At 38.1% G+C, this 24,171-nt stretch overlaps 1 pseudogene; it reads right to left on the bottom strand.

Moving 5' to 3' along the window:
• Window positions 1-5,812: 5,812 nt before the first annotated feature.
• Window positions 5,813-23,563, bottom strand: LOC129041716 (cyclin-T2-like; annotated as a pseudogene).
• Between the last annotated feature and the right edge of the window lie 608 nt (window positions 23,564-24,171).

Genomic DNA, 24,171 nt, shown 5'->3' with positions numbered 1-24,171 from the left:
AATTTTTAGTAGAGATGGGGTTTTGCCATGTTGGACAGACTGGTCTCAAACTCCTGACCTCAAGTGATCCACCCGCCTTGGCCTCCCAAAGTGCTGGGATTACAGGCATAAGCCACTGGGCCCAGCCTGCCATTTGTGATTTTTTTTTTCTTTTAGACGGAGCCTTGCTCTGTCACCAGGCTGGAGTGCAGTGGCATAATCTTGGCTCACTGCAACCTCCGACTCCTGGTTCAAGCGATTCTCTTGCCTTAGTTTCCTGAGTAGGTGGGATTACAGGCATGTGCCATCACGCCCAGCTAATTTTTGTATTTTTAGTAGAGACGGGGTTTCACCATGTTGACCAGGATGGTCTCGATCTCCTGACCTCAGGTGATCCGCCCGTCTCAGCCTCCCACAGTTCTGGGTTTACAGGCATGAGCCACCGTGTCTGGCCACCATTTGCATTTTTTAGCTCCAGAATTTCTGCAAAAAAATTTGATTTTTAAAAATTATTTCAATATCTTTGTTAAATTTATCTGATAAAATTCTGAATTCCTTCTCTGTGTTATATTGAATTTCTTTTAGTTTCCTGAAAACAGCTATTTTGAATTCTGTCTGAAGGGTCACATATCTCTGTTTCTTCAGGATTGGTCCCTGGTGCCTTATTAAGTTAGTTTGGTGAGGTCATGTTTTCCTGGATATCTTGATGTTTGTAAATATTCATCAGTGTCTGGGCATTGAAGAGTTAAGCATTTATTGTAGTCTTTACAGTCTGGGCATGTTTGTGCCCATCCTGTTTGAGAAAGTTTTCCAGGTATTCAAAGGGACTTGGGCTCTAAGTCCAGTAATACTCTTGTTGATGAAGACTTGCAGAGGTACTGCCTTAGTGGTCTTGGATAATATCCGGAATAATTATCTATATTACCAGGCAGAGACTCTTGTTCTTTTCCCTTACTTTCTCCCAAATAAACAGAATCTCTGTGTGTACTGAGCTGCCTGAAACTAAGGGAGTGGTAATGCAAGCCCTCTGTGGCCACCCATCACTGGGACTGTACTGGGTCAGACCTTGATATGGTTTAGGTGTGTCCCCAGTCAAATCACATCTTAAATTGTAATTCCCATAATCCCCACGTGTCATGGGAGGGATGCAGTGGAAGGTAACTGGATCATGGGGGTGGGTTTTCCCACGCTGTTCTCATGATAGTGAATAAGTTTCATGAGATCTGATGGTTTTATAAAAGGGAGGTCCCCTGTACATACTCTCTTGCTTGCCACCATATAGGATGTGACTTTGCTCCTCTTTTGCCTTTCAACATGATTGTGAGGCCATTACTGGGTATATACCCAAAGAATTATAAATCATTCTACTATAATGACACATGCACATGTATGTTTATTGCAGCACTATTTACAATAGAAAAGACTTGGAACCAACCCAAATGCCCATCAATTATTGAATTTAAAAAATGTGGCACATATACATCATGAAACACTATGCAGCCATAAAAAGGAATGAGATCATGTCCTTTGCAGGGACATAGATGGAGCTGGAAGCCATCATTCAAGCAAACTGACACAGGAACAGAAAACCAAACCCCTCATGTTCTCACTCATAAGTGAGAGTTGAACAATGAGAACACATGGACACAGGGAGAGGAACATCACAACCCGGGACCTGTCGGGAGGTGGAGGGGCAAGGGGAGGGAAAGCATTAGGGCGAATACCTAATGCATGTGGGGCTTAAAACCTAGATGACAGGTTGGTAAGTGCAGCAAATCACCATGGCACATGTATACCTTTGTAACAGACCTGCATGTTCTGCACATGTATCCCAGAACTTAAAGTAAAATAAAGAAAAATAATTAAAATAAATGTGTTTTTCCTGTGAGGGGGATGAATGATGTAAGATTCTATTCTGCCATTTTGCTCCACCCTCTTCTAAACTTTGTATTAAGACAGTTCACATAAACTTTTAATAACTTCTCCCTTGCATAACTAACCTCCTCACATATGCCTATGATCAATGATAGCATGCATATCCCACATTATAACCTCCTGCTTATTCCCAAATAAGTTTTTTATTTGGAGAGCCACTCTCTCTGTTGTTACTTTAGGTTAACATAATGTGGTGTCGCAAGTGAGATCCAAGCAAGCTCACCTTGCAAGAATCGGCACCCCCTGGAATTGTGTACAGTATCCACCGGAACTTCTTAGGCTCTCTGCATCTGTTGAGTTGCCTTTTCACCTTAGTGAATCTCCTCTTGGATTCTTGAACTTCCTCCTTTTGATCAGGTTTTTTTTTTCTTTATTTGGTATCTGATTTAGATAAGGCTGCTTTAGTAAAGGACCTTAAATCCCTCTTGGGACTGTAAAAGACTTTTACGTCTTTTCTGGTAAATCTTTTCTAGTATAAGGTTGGTTTATCTTTCTGGTAAGTACACTTGGTTTAAGTTTTGGTTATTTATGCAGGTCTGTAAATGATTTTGTCCTTTTACTTTTCTTCACTCTCTCTCCTCACATGTTTCTGAACATCTTTCAAAAGCAAAGATAAGCATATTAAACTGATAAGATTTTCTTTTGGCACGAGTGATTAATAAGAAATGAAATGAGATTCTTCAATTCTAAAGCATACGATGCTTTCAGGAACTCCAACTGATTATATGTTCAAACATTACGGCCCTTCTTAGTGCACATTTTTAAAGCAATGAACAAATTACACCAAAAATAACTCAGAATTTCCATGTCCCTATGAAAAATCATTCAAACTTTTCAAAATTGTTTTTCTTAGAGCTATATTAGAAAATTATGTCTATAAAGTTAAACAGTCCAAATGAGATATACATTTTTAATTGTCATCCTGAGGCTTCAAAATGCATTTAGAACACAAGCATTACTTCACTGCAAAATACTGTCTCAAAGCTGACTGAGTCTCTTTCTTATCCAAAGACTTCCTCTTCTCTTCCTACAACTCCTCCTCTTCTTTATTCTTCTCTGGCAGAAATCTTATTTTTTTCAAAACTTCTCAGGTACTAACACAATTCTCTTCACAGCCACCAACTCAGATTTGTATACATGAAATTTCTAAGATGTTAAAATATGCTATTCTGGCATATTGACTATTTAAGTTAAAGACACTTGAGGGCTAGGTGTGGTGACTCATGCTTGTAATCCTAGTACTTGGGAGGCCAAGATGGGAGGATCACTTGGACCCAGGAGTTCAAGACCAGCTAGGGCAACATGGAGAGACCCCATCTCTATTAAAAAAAAAAGAGAGAGAGAGAGAGACTTGAAAAACAGCAGGTACATAAAGATCACTTTGACCTTCACTCTTTTTAAAAAAGCAGAAGATAAACTTCCCATGTGAAAGTCAGCCTCCCTATACTGGAAGAAAAGGCAAAATCCTTATCTTCAAGAACAACACATATACACCTTATTAGAACGACACAACTTTTAAGCCTCCTTATATTATTTAGTCACATTTTTAGAGTTTACTATTCTTTATCCAATCCAGCACATTGGTAACTGACTCTAGCTGCTTCTTTGGGGCCTTTACTTCCTTATGTGGGCTCCCATGCCACATAAAATTTATATTGGGTTTTTCTCCTGCTAATATATCTTATGTTAATTTAATTTTTGGACCTAATTGTGACCCTAAAGACTGAGACATTTCACTCACTCTAGAGCCTTCAGATGAGATTTGGGAGCCAGTTACAGAGGCTCATACTAGGCTCACTCTTTCTAGACTTTCTCCAAGCTACTCAGAAGACTGAAGTGGAAGGATCACTTGAGGCCAGGAGTTCAAGATCAGCCTGAGCAACATAGTGAAACCCTATCTCTAAAAATACAAAAAAAAAAAAAAAAAGATGTGATCCTGAGAAAAGGAAACAAAAAGTAAGAATTCAGCGTTCTTGAATCTTTATCCATAATGCCTGGTTGAGAGAAAAACAATTGTTTAAAGTTTTGTCTCTATTTTTCTAAATTTGGAATAAGAAGAAAGAAATACATTTGTAGAATTTTTTTTTAAATTTTGACTGCTGTTAATAAGATTTTGGGTGTCCATTGGTTATTGATGAACAGCCTCCCAGACATAGTCCTTGTTTTCCTTGTCTCTATTTTTTGTGTGATTTTTTTCTAAAGAAAAATTATAGTATACCTATTACCATATTGTAGCCCTGTTTATTGTTTTTTGAGTTTTTGTTATTTTACAATCTGAACTAAATCCCAAACTCTTCTAGTTCCCTCTAATTTCTCACTACCATAGGTCTCACCCAGTTCTCCATGGCCATTCAATTTGTGTAGTTAGTTGCCTGTAAACCTAGATCCATAGCTCAGAACCATTATACAAACTTGAGTTATCATACTGTGGTTGTACTATTCTTTTAAAACTTTGTACCTGTTGTTGGTCAAATTTCTACAGACATACAACACCTAACAGAATAATGTTGTCAAGCACTTCGAAAGAATACTTTCAACACCTATGGAATTGACAAAATTGAACTTGCCAGTGAACTCCAGGAAAACTTAGCCTGACAGCCACTCCTTTAGACCTCCTTGTTGCTCAAATGTGGCCAGAAGAATCTTGACATTGACTTGGAATTGTTAGCTATCACCCCTCCCTCCCAATGTGGGACCAGACCAACCAGGACAGGTCGATTCCAGCACTGAAGGACAATTAAAACCTAACTACAGATTGATTTAGCAGCAATGCTTTCAGAGAAAGGTCTTGATCAAAAGGGGAAAATATAAAAGCTGCCTATGGCAAAATTGAGTCACTTATGTTAGACCCAAGGCTGCAGAGCTGGCAGGTCATGAAGGAGGGGACCTCATGCTTGTATGTCTGAGATAAGAACTATTACCAAGACTCTCTGAAGGCCTTAGGAACATATTCCCATGGTAAGAACTATTATAAGAACTCTCTCAAAGCACAAAAAATTCCAGATAAATTGCTTCTATGAAGACATCTTCCCAACAGCAATTAGTGTTACCAATGAGTAATCACCAGTCCCTGCAATGGGCTTCTGTGACTAATCAACTTTGTTTTAAGACAGCTTGCATGAACTTCCCCCTTTTGCTTTAATAGCTTCTCCTTGTCCTAACATCTTTGAATATGCCTATGATCTGTTCTAGCACTCATAACCCAGATTATAATTCCCTGCTCATTCCTGAATAAATGTATGCCTTTGAAGAACCACTCTCTCTGTTGCTCTTTTAGGTAGACAAAACTTATAAATGAATTAAGTAAAGTTTCAGAATACAAAATTAATGTTAAAATATCACTTGCATTTCTTGCATCAATAACAAACTATCTGAATAAGAAATCAAGAAATAAACCTATTCATGAAAGCATCAAAAAGAATAAAATACCTAGGAATAAATTTAACCAAGGAAGTGAAACACCTGCACATTGAAAAAATCCATAAAGATCCAGTGTTTATGGAGCAGAAGAATTAAAATTGTCAAAATGTCTATACTACCCCAAAAGATCTACAGATTCAACACAATCTTTATCAAAATTCCAAATGCATTTTTTTTACAAAAATAGAAAAAAAAAGTCTAAAATTTTTATGGAATCATAAGAGACCTAGAGTAGTCAAAACAATCAAGAGAAAGAAAAACATGGTTGGAGAAATCATACTTCTTGATTTCAAATTATATTATAAAGCAATAGTAATCAAAACAGTATGGTTCTGGCACAAAAACAGACACATAGCCCAATGAAACAGAATAAACAGTACAGATATAAATTCCAACCTTACAGGTCAACTAATTTTCAACAAGGGCAGCTCTTCTTTATTGGTGCTTTTATCAGTATGTGGTACTAAAATCCATAATTTCAGTCCTGCACATTAAGATCAAGAGTTTCTAGTTTACATTTTTTTTCTATATTTATCTGAAGATATTTTCTGAGGAATTATTATAAGTGTAGCAGAAATTGGCCCATGGTGTTTACTGCTGCCCGCTTTATGAGTATAATCTTGCTTAATAGAAGAATGATTAGAAATTTTGTCATGTCTGTGATGTAATCCTGAATGCAGTAATATAGAAGGTCCTTGTTGTAAATTGATGTAGTACTGGCTACTAGACAAAAATATCTCCTGCTTCTGTGAATATACCTGTTCTGTCCTTGCTGATTCTTGATGTTGAGGCCGTTCCTTGTGTGATGGCAAATGTATGAGATATTTGACATTCCTGTTGCTAACACTGACAAATTATCAGTATATGACTGTCTTTTACAGAAATATTGCCTGAATTTAGAAGTACTAGCCTAGCCTGACCGTGACCCATCATTCCTCACTGGGCAGGGCCTCCCTGCAGGAACTCCACCAACTCCAGCCAGAGGCTCAGGAACAAAACCCTAATCTCCCAGGGCCTGAGCCCCTAGGGGGAGAGGTGGCCACAGTCTCTGCAGACCAGCAGACTTAGCCTTTCCTGCTGGTAGTTCTGAGGAATCTAGGCAGCCCAGATGAGTGGGTTTCCCCCCAGCGAAGCACACCCCCTCCACCAAGGGACAGTCAAAGTGTTCATTAAATGGGTCCTGTTCCCTCTGCCACCCAGCTGGTTGAGGACCTCCAACAGGGGTTGTCAGACACTTTATACAGGAGCAATGCTACTGGCATCAGGTTGGTGCCCTTTGAGGTCAGAGATGCCAGAAGAAGGAGCAGGCACCCATTTTTGCTGTTATCCAGCCTCCTTGAGTGACAAATCCAGGCATGGGAGTGAACCAGATGAATAGGGCCTGAAGTGAACCCCCAGCAAATCGCAGCAGCCCTACAGAAGAGGTACCTGACCATTGAAAGAAAAACACAGAAAGCAACAAGAACAGCATCAACAACAACAAAAAAACTCCACAAAAACCCCATCCAATGGACAGCAGCCTCAAAGATCAAAACTAGACAAACTCATGTAGATGAGAAACAATCGATGAAAAAATGCTGAAAACCGAAAAGGCCAGAGTGCCTCTTCTTCTCCAAATGATCACAACATCTCTCCAGCAAGGACACAGAAATGGACAGAGGATGAGATGGATGAATTGACAAAGGTAGGCTTCAGAAGATGGGTAATAAAAAAAAACTTTGGTGAGCTAAAGGAGCATGTTCTAATCCAATGCAAAGAAGCTAAGAACCTTGATAAAAGGTTAGAGGAGCTGCTAACTAGAATAACCAGCTTAGAGGGGGACATAAATGACCTGATAGAGGTGAAAAACACAGCATGAGGACTTTGTGAAGCATACACAAGTATCAATAGCCAAATCGACCAAGCAGAAGAAAGGATATCAGAGTTTGAAGACCACTTTGAGTTTGAAACAAAGCATACAGACAAGGTTCGAGAAAAAAGAATGACAAAAAAACAAACAAACAAAGCCTCCAGAAATATGGGACTACGTAGAAAGACCAAACCTATGATTGATTGGAGTACCTGAAGGAGACGAGGAGAATGGGAACAAGCTGGAAAACACACTTAAGGATATTACTCGGGACAACTTCCCCAACCTAGCAAGATGGCCAACATGCAAATTCACAAAATGCAGAGGACACCACTAAGATACTCCAGGAGAAGGACAACTCCAAGACATATAACCATCAGATTCTCCAAGGTCAAAATGAAGGAAAAGGTGTTAAGGGCAGCCAGAGAGAAAGGCCAGGTCACCTACAAAGGGAAGCCCATCAGACTAATAGTGGACCTCTCAGCAGAAACTCTACAACCCAGAAGAGATTAAGGGTCAATATTCAACGTTCTTAAAGAAAAGAATTTTCAGCCCAGAATTTCATATCCCGCCAAACTAAGCTTCATAAGCAAAGGAGAAATAAAATATTTTTCAGATAAGCAGATGCTGAGAGATTTTATTACCACCAGGCCTGTCTTGCAAGAGCTCTTGAAGGAAGCACTAAATATAGAAAGGAAAATCTGCTACCAGCCACTGCAAAAATACACCAAAATAAGAAGACCAATGACACTATGAAGAAACCGCATCAACTAGTGTGCAAAATAACCAGATAGCATCACAATGACATCATCAAATTCACACATAACAATACTTACAAATGGGATAACTACCCCAATTAAAAGACACAGACTGGGAAATTGGATAAAAAGTCAAGACCCACCAGTGTGCTGTATTCAGGAGATTCATCTCACGTGCAAATACACACATAGGCTCAAAATAAAGGGATGAAGGAAAATTTACCAAGCAAATAAAAAGCAAAAAAAAAACAAAAAACAAAAAACAAACCATGGGGTTCAACCCTAGTCTCTGACAAAACAGACTTTAAACCAACAAGTTTCAAAAAAGACAAAGAAGGGCATTGCATAATGGCAACGGGATCAATTCAATGAAAAGAGCTAACTATCCTAAATATACAGGCACCCGATACAGGAGGATCCAGATTCATAAAACAAGTTCTTAGAGACCTACAAAGAGACTTAGACTCACACACGATAACAGTGAGAGACTTTAGCACCCCACTGTCAATATTAGACAGATCAATGGACAGAAGATTAACAAGAATATTCAGGACTTGAACTCAGCTCTGGATCAAGTGGACCTAAGAGACATCTACAGAACTCTCCATCCCAAATCAACAGAATACACATTCTTATCAGTGCCACATGGCACTTATTCTAAAATCGACCACATAATTGGAAGTAAAACACTCCTTAGCAAATGCAAAAGAACTAAATCATAACAAACAGTATCTCAGACCACAGCAATCAAATTAGAACTCAGGATTAAGGAACTCACTCAAAACCACATGATTACATGGAAATTGAAAAACCTGCTCCTAAATAACTCCTGGGTAAATAATGAAATTAAGGCAGAAATCAAGAAGTTCTTTGAAACCAATGAGAACGAAGAGACAATGTACCGGAATCATTGGGATACAGCTAAAGCAGTGTGTAGAGAAAAATTTATAGCACTAAATACCCACATCAGAAAGCCAGAAATAACTCAAATTGACACCTTAACATCACTATTAAAAGAGCTAGAGAAGCAAGAGCAAACGAATCCAAAAGTTAGCAGAAGACAAGAAATAACTAAGTTTAGAGCAGAACTGAAAGAGATAGAGACACAAAAAACCCTCCAAAAAATCAATGAGTCCAGAAGTTGTTTTTTTTGAAAAAATTAACAGAATAGACTACTAGATATATTAATAAAGAAGAAAAGAGAGATGAATTAAATGACACAATAAAAAATAATAAAGGGGATATCACCACTGATACCTACAGAAATACAAACTACCATCAGAGAATACTATAAACATCTATACGCAAATAAACTAGAAAATCTAGGAAAAATTGACAAATTCCTGGACACATACGGCCTCCCAAGACTAAACCAGGAAGAAGTCAAATCACTGAATAGATAAACAAAAAGTTCTGAAATTGAGGCAGTAATTAATACCCTACCAACCAAAAAAAAAAAAATCCCAGGACCAGATGGTTTCCCAGCTGAATTCTACCAGAGGTACAAAGAGGTGATGATACCATTGCTTCTGAAACTATTCCAAAAAGGTGAAGAGGAAGGACTCCTCCCTAAATCATTTTATGAAGCCAGCCTCATCCTGATATCAAAACCTGCCAGAGACAAAACAACAAAAAAAGAAAACTTCAGGCCAATATCCCTGGTGAGCATCAATGTGAAAATCGTCAATAAAATACTTGCAGACCAAATCCAGCAGCACATCAAAGAACTTATCTACCATGATCAAGTCGGCTTCATCCCTGTGATGCAAGTCTGGTTCATCATATGCAAATAAATAAATGTAACCCATCACATAAACAGAACCAAAAACAAAAACCACATGATTGTCTCAATAGATGCAGAAAAGGCCATCAATAAAATTCAATGTCCCTTTATGCTAAAAACTCTCAATGAACTAGGTACTGATAGAACATGTCTCAAAATAATAAGAGCCATTTATGACAAACCCACAGCCAGTAGCATATTGAACGGGCAAAAGCTGGAAGCATTCCCTTGGAAAACCATTACAAGCCAAGGATGCCCTCTCTCACCACTCCTATTCAACATATTATTGGAAGTTCTGGCCAGGGCAATCAGGCAAGAGAAAGAAATAAAGGGCATTCAAACAGAAAGAGAGGAAGTCAAATTGTCTCTGTTTGCAGATGACATGATTCTATATTTAGAAAACCCCATTATGTCAGCCCAAGACTCCTCAAGCTGATAAGCAACTTCAGCAGATTCTCAGGATACAAAATCAATGTGCAAAAATCACAAGCATTCCTTGACACCAACAATAGACAAGCAGAGAGACAAATCACGAATGAACTCCCATCCACAATTGCTACAAAGAGAAGAAAATACCTAGAAATACAGCTAACAAGGAATGTGAAGGACCTCTTCAAAGAGAACTACGAACCACTGCTCAAGGAAATAAGAGAGGGGACAAACAAATGGAAAAACATTCCATCCTCATGGATAGGAAGAATCAATATCATTAAAATGGCCATACTGCCCAAAGTAATTTATAGATTCAATGCTATTGAATTGAATGCATCAAACTACCATTGGTATTCTTCACAGAATTAGAAAAAAACTACTTTAAATTTCATATGGAATCAAAGAAGCCCCCATATAGCCAAGACAATCCTAAGCAAAAAGAACAAAGCTGGAGGTATCACACTACTGACTTCAAACTATACTAGAAGGCTATAATAACCAAAACAGCATGGTACTTGTACCAAAACTGACATATAGACTAACGGAACAAAACAGAGACCTCAGAAGTAACACCACACATCTAAAACCATCTGATCTTTGACAAATCTGACAAAAAAGAAGCAACAGGGAAAGGATCTCTTATTCAATAAATGGTGTAAATGGTGCTGGAAAAACTGGCTAGCCATATGCAGAAACTGGACCCCTTCTTTACACCTTATATAAAAATTAACTCGAGATGGATGAAAGACTTAAATGTAAAATCCAAAACCATAAAAACCCTAGAAGAAAACCTAGGCCATACCATTCAGGACATAGGCATGGGCAAGACTTCATGAATAAAACACCAAAAGCAATTGCAACAAAAGCAAAAATTGACAAATGGGATCTAATTAAACTAAAGAACTTCTGCACAGCAAAAGAAACTATCATACCTGCAGAATGGGAGAAAATTTTTGCAATCTACCCATCTGACAAAGGTCTAATATCCAGAATTTACAAGGAACTTAAACAAATTTACAAGAAAAAAATACACAATCCTATCAAAAAGTGGGCAAAGGATATGAACAGACACTTCTCAAAAGAAGACATTTATGTGACCAAAAAACAGGAAAAGAAGCTCAACATCACTGATCACTAGAGAAATACAAATCAAAACCACAATGAGATACAATCTCAAACCAATCAGAATGGTTATTATTAAAATGTCAAGAAACAATAGATACTGGTGAGGCTGTGGAGGGAATGTAAATTAGTCCAACCATTGTGGAAGACAGTATGGTGATTCCTCAAGGATCTAGAACAAGAAATACCATTTGACCCAACAATCTCATTACTGAGTATATAACCAAAGGAACAAAAATCATTCTACCATAAAGATACATGCACATGTATGTTTACTGCAGCACTATTTACAATAGAAAAGTCACAGAACCAACCCAAATGTCCATCAATGATAGACTGAATAAAGAAAATGTGGTACATACACACCATGGAATACTATGCAGTCATAAAGAAGAATGAGATCATGTCCTTTGGAGTGACATGGATGAAGCTGGAAGCCATAATCCTCAGCAAACCAACACAGGAACAGAAAACCAAACACCACATGTTCTTACTCATAAGTGGGAGTTGAACAATGAGAACACATAGACACAGGGAGGGGAACAACACACACCAGAGCCTGTTGGGGGATTGGGGGTGACAGGAGGGAATTTAGAGGTTGGGTCAATAGGTGCAGCAAACCACCATGGCACATGTATACCTACGTAACAAACCCGCACATTCTGCACATGTATCCCAGAACTTAAAGTAAAATAAAATGAATTTAAATTTTTTTAAAAAAGAAAACGTGGTACATATACATCATGGAATACTACGCAGCTATGAAAAAGAATGAGTTTATGTCCTTTGCAGAGACAGGATGAAGCTGGAAGCCATCATCTTCAGCAAACTGACACAGGAACAAAAAACCAAACACCACATGTTCTCACTCATAAGTGGGAGTTGAACAATGAAAACACATGGACGCAGAAAGGGAAACAATGCACACTAGGGCCTTTTGGGGGGCTGGGGAGGGTGAGGGGAGGGAACTTAGAGGATGGGTCAATAGGTGCAGCAAACCACCATGGCACACGTATACTTACATAACAAACCTGCACATTCTACACATGTATTCTGAAACTTAATTAAAAAAAAAAAAGGAAAAGAAAAGAAGTAGTGGCCTAGGGAATGCCAATGTAGATCATTTCTGAAAATGTGGGTTTATAGGCACATCAGTGTTACTATCTATTAAAATGGAATTCTGGACCAAAGATAAATAAGTGGTGTCTCTGATAAATATCATCTATTTTTGGTTTATTAAATGCCTGATTGGCCTTCGAGTTTCTAATCCTTTTCAACTTTAGAAACTCATATTTTAGCTCATCTAATAATTCTAGAGTAACTGTAGAATCCACATATTACCACCAAGGCTTTCCATCAATTGATGCAGGAATCTCTCAATTGGATCATTTGCAAGTCAAATGAATGTATACATATGCTATCACTGTTGGTTTGTACCGAAGAGAGAAGGCTGTGAGATGCAGACTGTTTATAGCCATCAAATAAGATGTCTGTGTCAAATCCTTGCTTGCTCTTATTAACTTGGTATGTTTTACCACATCTGATTGTGGATATTCAATGCTGATCTCAAAATCTGGTGTTTGTAGGGTTATGGTTTCAATTAAAACCAGTTCTTGAGTCTGTTGAAAGTAAGTACCACATTTAGTATCCAGCACTGTAGGGAGTGAAGACAAGCATGTGCTACTTTAATAACATGTTCAAGTTTCTGAGCCTGTTCCTCCCCTTTCACTGTCAAAAAATTACATGGTTGACAGTATTACCCACACTCCTCACAGAAGTATTTCTGTTTCCTCTAAAGACAGCTCAATTTTCATCTTCCTTTAGTGCAACACTGATACCCAGCACTCTTCCAAAGTTTCTTGTGAAATCCACTAATTCATTCACATTGCCTCCTAGCCAGTCTGCAGACATTTTACTCCATCAAGGATTCCTATTGAATTTGGTGGAAGAATAGTACATATAAACAATTGCAGTGTTTACTGTAAGCTGAGAGACATTGAGATGCTATCCCATGTCTTGGATGAGGTTGGCCACCTGCTGGCAGTATGGGACCTCTTTATCGACCTGCACTCCACAGTGGCTACTTGGCCTGTTTTCCAGCTGTTCCCTAGTAAGAGCCAATGAGAAGAAGCTCCACGCCTGGTACCATGACACTTCTTCTTCCCCTCAAATTATATCTTTTTCTTTTAATTGGCATACAATAATTGTACACATTCATGGGGTACATAGTGATATTTCAATACATATAATGTATAGTGAGCAGATAAAGGTAATTAGCATAGCATATTCACCATCTTGAACATTTATTATTTCTTGAACATTCAGTTCTTGAACATCTTGAACATTCAGTTTTTTTTATTCTAGCTGTTTGAAACTATATAATATATTATTGTTAACTACAGTAATTCTACAGGGCTATAGAACACTAGAATTTATTCCTCCTATCTAACTACAATTTTGTATCCTTTAAGAAATTTTCTCTATTCTCCTCTTTCCCCTACCTTTACCAACTTCTAGTATCTTCTGCTCTACTTTTCACTTCTATGAGATCAGCATTTTTAGCTTCCATTATATGAGTAAGAATATGCAGTGTTTTACTTTCTATTCCTGGATTACTTCACTTAATGTCTTCTAGTTCCATCCATGTCATGGCAAATGATGGAATTTTATTCTTTCTATGACTGAATAATATTTCATTGTGTGTATATATACCACATTTTCTTTATCCATTAATCTTTTGTTGGAAATCTAGGTTGATTTCATGTCTTGGTTATTGTGAATAGTGCTACAATAAACATGGGGGTGCAAATGTCTCTTCAATATTCTGATTTCCCTTCCTTTGGATAAATGCCCTGTAGTGAGATTGCTAGATCATATGGTAGTTCTATTTGTAGTTGTTTGAGAAACCTCCATACTGTTCTTTATGGAAGCTGTAGTAGTTCACGTCCACACCAACAGTGTACAAGAGTTCTATTTTTTCTGCATCTTCACCAGCATTTGTTATTTTTTGTCTTTTTGATAATAGCCATCCTAACTGGGGTGAGATGATACCTCACTGTATTTTTGTTTTTGTTTTCCTGAGATGGAGTCTCGCTCTGTCACCCAGGCTGGAGTGCAGTGTGGCACGATCTGAGCTCATTGCAGCCTCCGCATTTTGGGTTCAAGTGATTCTCCTGTCTCAGTTTCCCAAGTAGCTGGGACTACAGGCACGCACTACCACGCCCAGTTAATTTTTTTTATTTTTAGTAGAGATGAGGTTTCACCATGCTAGCCAGGCTGGTCATGAACTCCTGACCTCAGTGGATCCACCCGCCTCGACCTCCCAAACTGCTGGGATTGCGGGCATAAGCCGCCACGCCCAGCCCTCACTGCGGTTTTGACTTGCATTTCTCTGATGCGTAGCGATGTTGAGTGTTTTTGTATATTGATTTATTAGCCATTTGTATGTCTTCTTTGAGAAATGTCTGTTCATATTATTTGCCCCCTTTTTATTGAATTGTTTGTTCTTTTGCTGTTGAGATATTTGAGTTTCTTGTGTATTCTGGATATTAATCCCCCATTGGGTGAATAGTTTGAAAATATTTTATCCCATTTTGTAGGTTGTCTTTTCTTTATGTTGATTATTTTCTTTGTTATACAGAGCTTTTTTAGTTTTATATAGCCCCATTTGTTTTTGCTTTTGTTGCCTGTGTGTTTGAAGTCTTATTCATAAAATCTTTTCCCAGACCAATGTCCTGAAGTGTTTCTACTATTGTTTTTTCTAGTGGTCTTATAGTTTGAGGTCTTAGATTTGGTTATTTGTCCCATTTGGAGCTTATTGTTGAATAGGGTGAGAGGTGGGAGTTTAGTTTCATTCTTCTGCACATAGATATCCAGTTTTCCCAGCACCATATATTAAAGAGACTATCCTTTCTCCAATGAGTGTTCTTGGCACCTTTAATTCAAAATTCAAAAATCAATTGGCTGGAGATACATGGATTACTTTCCGAATTCTCCATTCTGTTCCATTAGTCTATGTATCTGTTTATATGCTAATACCATGCTCCTTTTGTTGTTCTTGTTACTACAGCTTTGTAGTACATTTGAAGGCTGGTAGTGTGGCACCTACAGCTTTGTTCTTTTTGCTCAGTATTCCTTTAGCTATTTGAGGTCTTTTGTGATTCCAAACAATTTTTTTTTAATTTTCTAATTATGTGAAGAATGTCATTAGTATTTTAATATGGATTGCATTGAATCTATATATTGCTTGGGTAGCATGGTCATTTTAACAGGATTAATTACTTTGATCCATGAGCATGGAATCAGTGTTTTGTAGTTTTCCTTGTAGAGGTCTTGTATCTGCTTGGTAACATTTATTTCTAGGTATTTTTCTTTTGTATCTATTATATGTGAGATTTCCTTCTTGATTTCTTTTTCAGGTAGTTTGTTGTTCATGTATTGAAACACTACTGAGTTTTGTATCTTTATTGTGTATTCTGCAAGGTTACTGAATTCATTTATTACTTGTAAGAGTTTTTTGATAAAGTCTGTAACTTTTTCTATATACAAAATCATGCTCTCTGAAAACAAGGACATATAGATATCTTCCTTTCCAATTTGGATGCCCTTTATTTCTCTCTTGGCTAATTGCTCTGGCTAGGACTTCCAGGACTATGTTGAATAAGAGTAGTGACAGTTGGCACCTTTGTCTTATTCCAGTGCTTAGAGCAAAGCTCTCAGCTTTTCCCCATTTACTATGATGTTAGCCGTGGTTTTGTCACATGGCCTTTATTGTGTTGAGTTACTTTCCCTCTATACATAATTTATTGAGAGTTTTTATCATGAAGGGATATTGAATTTTATCAAATACATTTTTTTCTTCTATTTCTGTGACAAATGTCTTTGGTATTTTCAAAGGGATCATATGGGTTTGTCATTCGTTTTGTTGATATAATGTATCCTGTTGAACCATCTTTGCATTCATGGGATAAATCCCACTTGATCATAGTGCATTTTCTTTTTGATGCATTGTTGGATTCAGTTTGTTAGTACTTTCTTAAGGATTTTTGCATCTATGTTCATCAGGGCATTGACCTGCAGTTTTCTTTTTTTACTGGGCCCTTGTGTCTCACTGAGTTTCCTGAAGATTGCTATTTCAAATTCTTTTTCTGGCATTTTGTATTTTTCCTTATGATTGGGGTCTGTTATTGGAGAATTGTACATTACTTTGGAAGTGTCATGTGTCCTTTTTTCACATTTTACCTATTCCTATGTTGATAACTATGCATCTGATGAAACAGTCACCACTTCCAATTTTATGAAATAGGTTTTATAGAGAAATATTTATTTGTTTAGGTGGGTGTTGGGGTGTTGATTCTGTAAGGTGCATTGGCTTTGGTTCTACGTGGATGTAGTAGTGTGGTCTCTGTGTAGTTTCTTTAGCTCTAACCCATGTTAGTGACATTTACAGGTGTCTCAGTGGCCCATGCTGAAAAGAGTGTGGCAGTGGTGGTGTGGCTTTGCTGGGGGTGGACTCACTGGTCTGTTTCTCAGGTTAAGGGTGCATGCATGTACACAGCAGACTGGCCAACTTGATGTCTGGCTCACTGGGGTTGGAACCATGTGGCTATTACTCTAGTCAGGGGCACCATGTGTGATTGCTCATCTGGCCTGGGGACATGTCTGCCAGGGATGGTCCTCAGGGCTGTTTCTCAGGCCCAGACCATGGGCACATAGCTGCTTGGTGGCCTAGGGAAATATCTACTGAGGGTGGCCCACAGGGCAATTTTGCAGGCCTGGGACATGGCCACATGCCTTTTTGGCAGGCCTAGGTGTGTGTCTGCTGGGGTTGGCCCTCAGGGCTGTTTCTCAGGTCTGGGATGGAGGAGCCCATACTCAAAAAAAATTGAGAGGGCTTAATTGCACAGGTGAACAGGCTGGTGTGAGACCTAGGTTGGACAGGTTGGTCCAGTAAGGATGTAGCATCAGAGAGGGCTCCCCCCAAAGCCCATCAGCAGACCTGGTGAGGGAGTTATCTCTCTCATCATTAAACCACAGTACACAACTGCAAATGCAAAGATACACAAAGGAACCATGTGGCTGAGTAAGAGCTTATCTACTGCTCATTGCTGTCAAATGCCATATACTAAAACGCAGCCCAAACTACAAAGTCAAAAATCACTTTACTAATTTTACCCCCTATGAAACCAAGAGCAAGAATTCTACAACAAAGAAAGACCCTGTACAGAGCCTTAGTCCTCTGAAAACTTCCAGAAATGAAGTCAACAGATGAAACTCAATTTACACCTCAATTAAAGGAATATCAGCCCTCCCAGATGAGCAAGAATCAGCAAAGAACTCTGGCAATTCAAAAAGCCAGAGTGATCCCCTACGTACAAATGAGCCCACTGGCACCCCAGCAATGGTTCTTAAACAGTTTGAATTGTCTGAAATGACAGACAAGGAATTCTGAATCTGGATGGCAAGGAAGTTCATTGAGATTGAGGAGAAAATTGAAACTCAATCCAAGGAAGCCAAGCAATCCAGTAAACCAATTCAAGGCTGAAAGATAAAATTCCCATTTTAAAACTAAACCAAACTGAGCATGAGTGAAATAATGGCTACAAGAATTTCATAATACAATTGGAAGTATTGACAGCATAATAGACCAAGCTGAGGAACGAATCTCTGAGCTAAAGTATGAGTTCTTTGAGTCAGCACAGTCAGACAAAAATAAATAAGAAAAATGAAAAAATTATCTGAGAAATATGGGATTATGTAAAGAGACCAAATGACTTAGCATCATTTCTGAGAGAGAAGGAGAGAGAATAAGCTACATGGAAAATATATTTTAGGATACAGTTCATAAAAATTTCCCTGATCTCACTAGAGAGGTCAACATGCAAATCTAAGAAATACGGAGAACCCCAGCCAGATACTATACAAGATGACCATTCCCAAGGCACATAGTCATTACATTCACCAAGGTCAATGCAAAACAAAACACTATAAAAACAACTAGAGAGAATGGGGCAGGTCACCTACAGAAAAAAAACCCCATCAGGGTAGCAGCAGATTTCTCAGCAGAAATCTTACAAACCAGATAAGATTAGAGGCCTATTTTTAGTGTCCTTAAAGAAATTCCAACCAAGAATTTCATGTCCTGCCAAACTAAGCTTCATAAGTAAAAGAGAAGTAAAATCTTTCTGTAACAAGCACGTGCTGAGGGAATACATATCAACCAGACCAGCCATACAAGAGGTCCTTAAGGGAATACTAAATATGGATTCAAAAGAATGACACCTGCTATCACAGAAGCACACCTAAGCCCATAACCCACAGGCCCTATAAGGCAACTATGCAATCAAGTTTATATAACAACCAGCTAACAACACCATGACAGGATCAAAATCACACATATCAATACTAATCTTGAATGTGAATGGGCTAAATGTCTCACATAAAAGACACAGAGTGGCAATCTGGATTAAAAGACAAGACCGAACCATCTGTTGTCTTCAAGAGATCCATGTCACACGTGGCAATACCCACCAGCTCAAAGTAAAAGGGTGGATTAAGATCTACCATGCAAACAGAAAACAAACAAACAAAAGCAGGAGTCACTATTTTTACATCAGATAAAATAGACTTTAAACTAATAAAAATTACAGAACGTAAAGGGCTTACATAATGATAAAGGATACACTCCAACAAAAAGTTTAACTATCCTAAATATATACACATCCAATATTGGAGCACCCAGATTCATAAAACAAGTTCTTTTAGACCTACAAAAATACTTACACAACCACAGGACAATAGTGGGAGACTTCAACACCCCACTGTCAGCATTAGATATGGATCACATCAAAGCAAAAATCTAAAAAAGAAACTCTGAGGTTGGGCACAGTAGTTCACACCTGTAATCTCAGCCCTTCAGAAGGCTGAGGTGGGTGGATCATTTGAGCTCAGGAGTTTGAGACCAACCTGGACAACATAACAAAGCCCTGTCTCTACAAAAAATACAAAAATTAGCAGGGCATGGTAGCATGCACCTGTAATCCCAGCTGTTGAGGAGGCTGAGGCAGGAGGATCAATTGAGCCTGGGAGGTCAAGGCTTCAGTGAACTGTGATCAGGCCACTGCTCTCCCGCCTGGGCAGAAGAGTGACACCCCGGCTCAAAAATAAATATATAAATAAATTAAATAAATAAATAAGAAACTTTGGACTTAAACTCAACACTTGCCCAATTGGATCTAATAGATATATACAGAACACTCCACCCAACAAACACAGAATGTACAGTCTTCTTATCTGCACGTTGAATATATCCTAAGATTGATCACATGCTTGGTCATAAAGCAAGCCTCAATACATTCAAAAAAATTCAAATCATACAAAGCACACTCTCAGACCACAGTGCAATAAAAATAGAAATCAATACCAAGAATATTTCTCAAAACTACACAAATACATGGAAATTAAACAACTTACTAATGAATAACTCCTGGGGAAACATTAAAATTAAGGAAGAAATTAAAAAATTCTTTTAAATCAATGAAAATAAGGACACAAATATACAAAAAATCTGTGGGATGCAGCCAAAGCTGTGTTAACAGGAAAATTTACAGACCTAAACACCTTCACCAAGAAGTTAGAAAGGTCTCAAGTTAGCAATCTAATTTTGCGCCTAAAGGAAATTTTTTTTTTTAAAAAGAACAAACCAATCCCAAAGCAAGCAGAAGAAAAGAAATAACTAAAATTAGATAATAACGTAATGAAATTGAGATGCAAAAATCCATACAAAAGATCAATGAAACCAACAGTTCGGTCTTGAAAAAATAAATAATATCGATAAACCCCTAACTAGATCAACAAAGAAAAAGAAAATCCAAATAAGCACAATCAGAAGTAACAAATGTGATATTATAACTGATCCCACAAAAATACAAAAGACCCTCAGAGAAACTATGAACCACTCTATGCAGACAAATTAGAAAATCTAGAGAAAATAATAAATTCCTTGAGGCACACAATCTCCCAAGATTGAATCTGGAAGAGATTGAAACCCTGATTAGACCAAAGTCAACTTTTGAAATTGAATCAGTAATAAAGAACATGACAACAACAACAAAAAAGCCCCATACTGGATGGATCCACAACCAAATTCCACCAGATGTACAAAGAAGAACTGATACCAATTATACTAAAACTATTTTGAAAGAATGAGGAGGAGGTCATCCTCCCTAATTTATTCTATGAAGCCAGCATCATCCTGATACCAAAATCTGGCAGAGACGCAATGAAAAAATAAAACTCTAGACCAACATCCCTCAGGAACATAGACGCAAAAATCCTCATCAAAATACTAGCCAGTCAAATTCAGCAGCACATTAAAAAGTTAATCCAGCACAATAAATTGGCTTTATTCCTGGGATGCAAGCAAGTTTAATATACACAAATCAATAAATGCCATTTACCACATAAACAGAATCAAAAGCAAAAGCCACATGATCATCTCAATAGAAGCAGAGAAAGCTCTTGATAATATCCAACATCTCTTTATGATAAAAAGCCTCAATAAACTAGACATTGACAGAACATACGTCAAAATACTAAGAGCCATCTATAACAAACCCACAGCCAACCTTATCCTGAATGAGCAAAAGCTCAAATCATTCCCCTAGAGAACTGGAACAAGACAATGATGCCCACTCTCACCACTCCTGTTTAACATATTACTGAAAGTCCTAGTCAGAGCAATCAGACAAAAGAAAGAAAGAAAAAGCATCCAATTAGGAAAAGAAGAAGTCAAACTATCTCTCTTCACTGATACTATTATATACCTAGAAAATCCTAAAAACTCTACTAAAAAGCTTCAAGAATTGATAAAAAGTTTCAGGATATAAAATCAATGTACAAAAATTAGTAGCATTCCTATATACCAAAAACACCCAGGCTGAGAGCCAAATCAAGGACAAAATTTCACTTGCGACAGCCACACAAAAGAGAAATACCTAGAAATACACCTAACAAAGGGAGTGAAAGATCTCTAAAAGGAGAACTACAAAACACGCATGAAAGAAATCAGAGAGGCCAGTGGCTCCCACCTGTAATCCCAGCACTTTGGGAGGCCAAGGCGGGCGGATCACGAGGTCAGGAGATCGAGACCATCCTGGCTAACATGGTGAAAACCCGTCTCTACTAAAATTACAAAAAATTAGCTGGGCGTGGTGGCGGGCGCCTGTAGTCCCAACTACTCGGGAGGATGAGGCAGGAGAATGGCATGAACCCAGGAAGCGGAGCTTGCAGTGAGCCGAGATCAGGCCACTGCACTGCAGCCTGGGCGACAGAGACAGACTCCATCTCAAAAAAAAAAAAAAAAAAAAAAAAAAAAACCAAAAAATAAATCAGAGATAATGATGCAAATAAATGGAATAACATTTCATGCTCATAGATTGGAAGAATCAATATCATTAAAATGGCCATTCTGCCCAATTTACAGATTTAATGATATTCTTATCAAACTACCAATATTATTCTTGACAAAATTAGAAAAAACTATTCTAAAATTTATATGGATCCACGAGAGCCTAAATAGATAAAGCAATACTAAGCAAAAAGAGCAAAGCCAGAGACATAACATTACCTGACTTTATACTATAAAGCCACAGTTACCAAAACTGCTTGGTAGTAGTACAAAAACAGACATAATGGGACAAAATAGAAAATGAGAAATAATGCTGCACACCTACAGCTATCTGATCTTCAACAAGGCCATCAAAAACAAGCAAAGGGGAAGGGACTCCAAGTCAATAAATGCTGCTTGGATAACTGGCTAGCAGAAGATTGAAAATGGATCCATATCTTTTCCCTTTCACCACATACAAAAATTAATTAAAAATAGATTAAGAATTTAAATGTAAGACCTCAAACCATAAAAATCCTAGAAGAAAATCTAGGAAATACTCTTTTCAACATTAGCCTTGGGAAAGAACTTCTGGCTAAGTCCCCAAAAGCTATTGCAACAAAATAAAACAAAAAAGACAAGTGGGACCTAATTAAACTAAAGAGACTTTTCACATCGAAAGAAACTATAAACAGAGTAAAAAGACAATCTGCAGAATGAGAGAAAATATTTGCAAGCTATGCATCCAAATAAGGTTTAATGTGTAGAATCTATAAGGAACTTAACAACTGATAAAAAAAATTAACCCCATTAGAAAGTGGGCAAAGGACATTAACAGACACCTCAAAAGTGGCCAAGAAACATGAAAAAATGCTCAGCATCACTAGTCACCAGAAAAAAATGCAAATCAAAACCACAAGAGATGCCATCTCTCACCAGTAGAAAAACTATTATTTAAAAGGCAAAAAATAACAGGTCTTGTTAAGGTTGCAGGGAAAAGGGAAGACTTATACACTGCTGTTGGGACTGTATATTAGTTCAGCCCCTGTGGAAAGCAATGTGGTGATTTTTCACAGAACATAAAACAGAATTACCATTCAATGCAGCAATCACATTATTGGGCATATACCCAAAGGTATATATAAATTGTTCTACCATAAAGATACATGCACCCATATGTTAATTGCTGCAACATTCATAATAGCAAAGACATGGAATCAACCCAGATGCTCATCAATGGTAGACTGGATAAAGAAAATGTGGTAAAAGACATAGGGTAGGACAAGATGGTGAAACAGAAGACCCCACTGACCATCACCCTGCAGGAACGCCAAATTAAACAACCATCTACACAAAAAAAGCACCCTTCATAAGAACAAAAAATCAGGTGAGCACTCACAGTACCTGATTTTAACTTCACGTCACTAAAGGCACTGAAGATGGTAAACAAGGTAGTCTTGAATTGTCCATTCCACCCCTCCCCCACTCTTCCTGCAGAGGCCACAGGTCATGGAGAAAGCTGTGCATGGGGGAGATAAAGAGTGCAGTAATTGAGACTTTGCATTCAACTCAGTGCTGCCCTGTCACAGGGGAAAGCAAAACCATGCTGACCTAAGCTGATACTTGCCCATGGACAAAGAACTTAAACCAGCTCTAGCCAGGGGGAAATCACCCATCCCAGTAGTCAGAACTTAAATTTTGGCATGCCTCACCACCATGAGCTGAAATGCTCTGGGGCTGTAAATAAACTTAAACCTAAAGGGCAGTCTGTGGCACAAAAATTGCAATTCCTGGGCAAGTCCTACTGCAGAGAAAAGCTCAAAGCCAGCAGACTTCTGAGGCATACGATTTACTGAGACACCAGAGAGAACAGCTAAAGGAGTGCTTTCACCACTCATCCCCACAACCCAGGCAGCACAGCTCACGGCTCTAAAAAGAAGGGTCCAATTCAACAAGAAAAGCTAACTATCCTAAATATATATGCACCCAATACAGGAGCACTCACATTCATAAAGCAAATTCTTAGATACCTACAAAGAGACTTACACTCCTACACAATAATAGTGGGAGATTTTAACACCCCACTGTCAATATTAGACAGGTAACTGAGACAGAAACTTAACAAAGATATCAAGGCCCGAACTCAGCTCTGGATCAAGTGGACCTGATAGATATCTACAGAACTCTTCACACAAAAACGACAAAATATGCATTCCTCTCATCACCACGTGGCACTTACTCTAAAACTGATCACATAATCATAAGTAAAACACTCCTCAGAAAATGCAAAAGAACTGAAATCATAACAAATAGTCCCTCAGACCACAGCACAATCAAATTAGAACTCAAAATTAAGAAATTCACTCAAAACCACACAACTACATGGAAATTGAGCAATCTGCTCCTGAATGACTATTGGGTAAACAACGAAATTAAGGTAGAAATCAAGTTCTTTAATACTAAAGAGAACAAAGAGACAACATATCAGAATCACTGGGACACAGCT

The sequence above is a fragment of the Pongo pygmaeus genome, chromosome 1 (genome assembly GCF_028885625.2).
Source record: "Pongo pygmaeus isolate AG05252 chromosome 1, NHGRI_mPonPyg2-v2.0_pri, whole genome shotgun sequence".
NCBI classification, from domain to species: domain Eukaryota; kingdom Metazoa; phylum Chordata; class Mammalia; order Primates; family Hominidae; genus Pongo; species Pongo pygmaeus.
The sequence above is the reverse complement of the archived record's forward strand: the minus strand, read 5'-3'. Positions and strand labels throughout refer to the sequence as shown.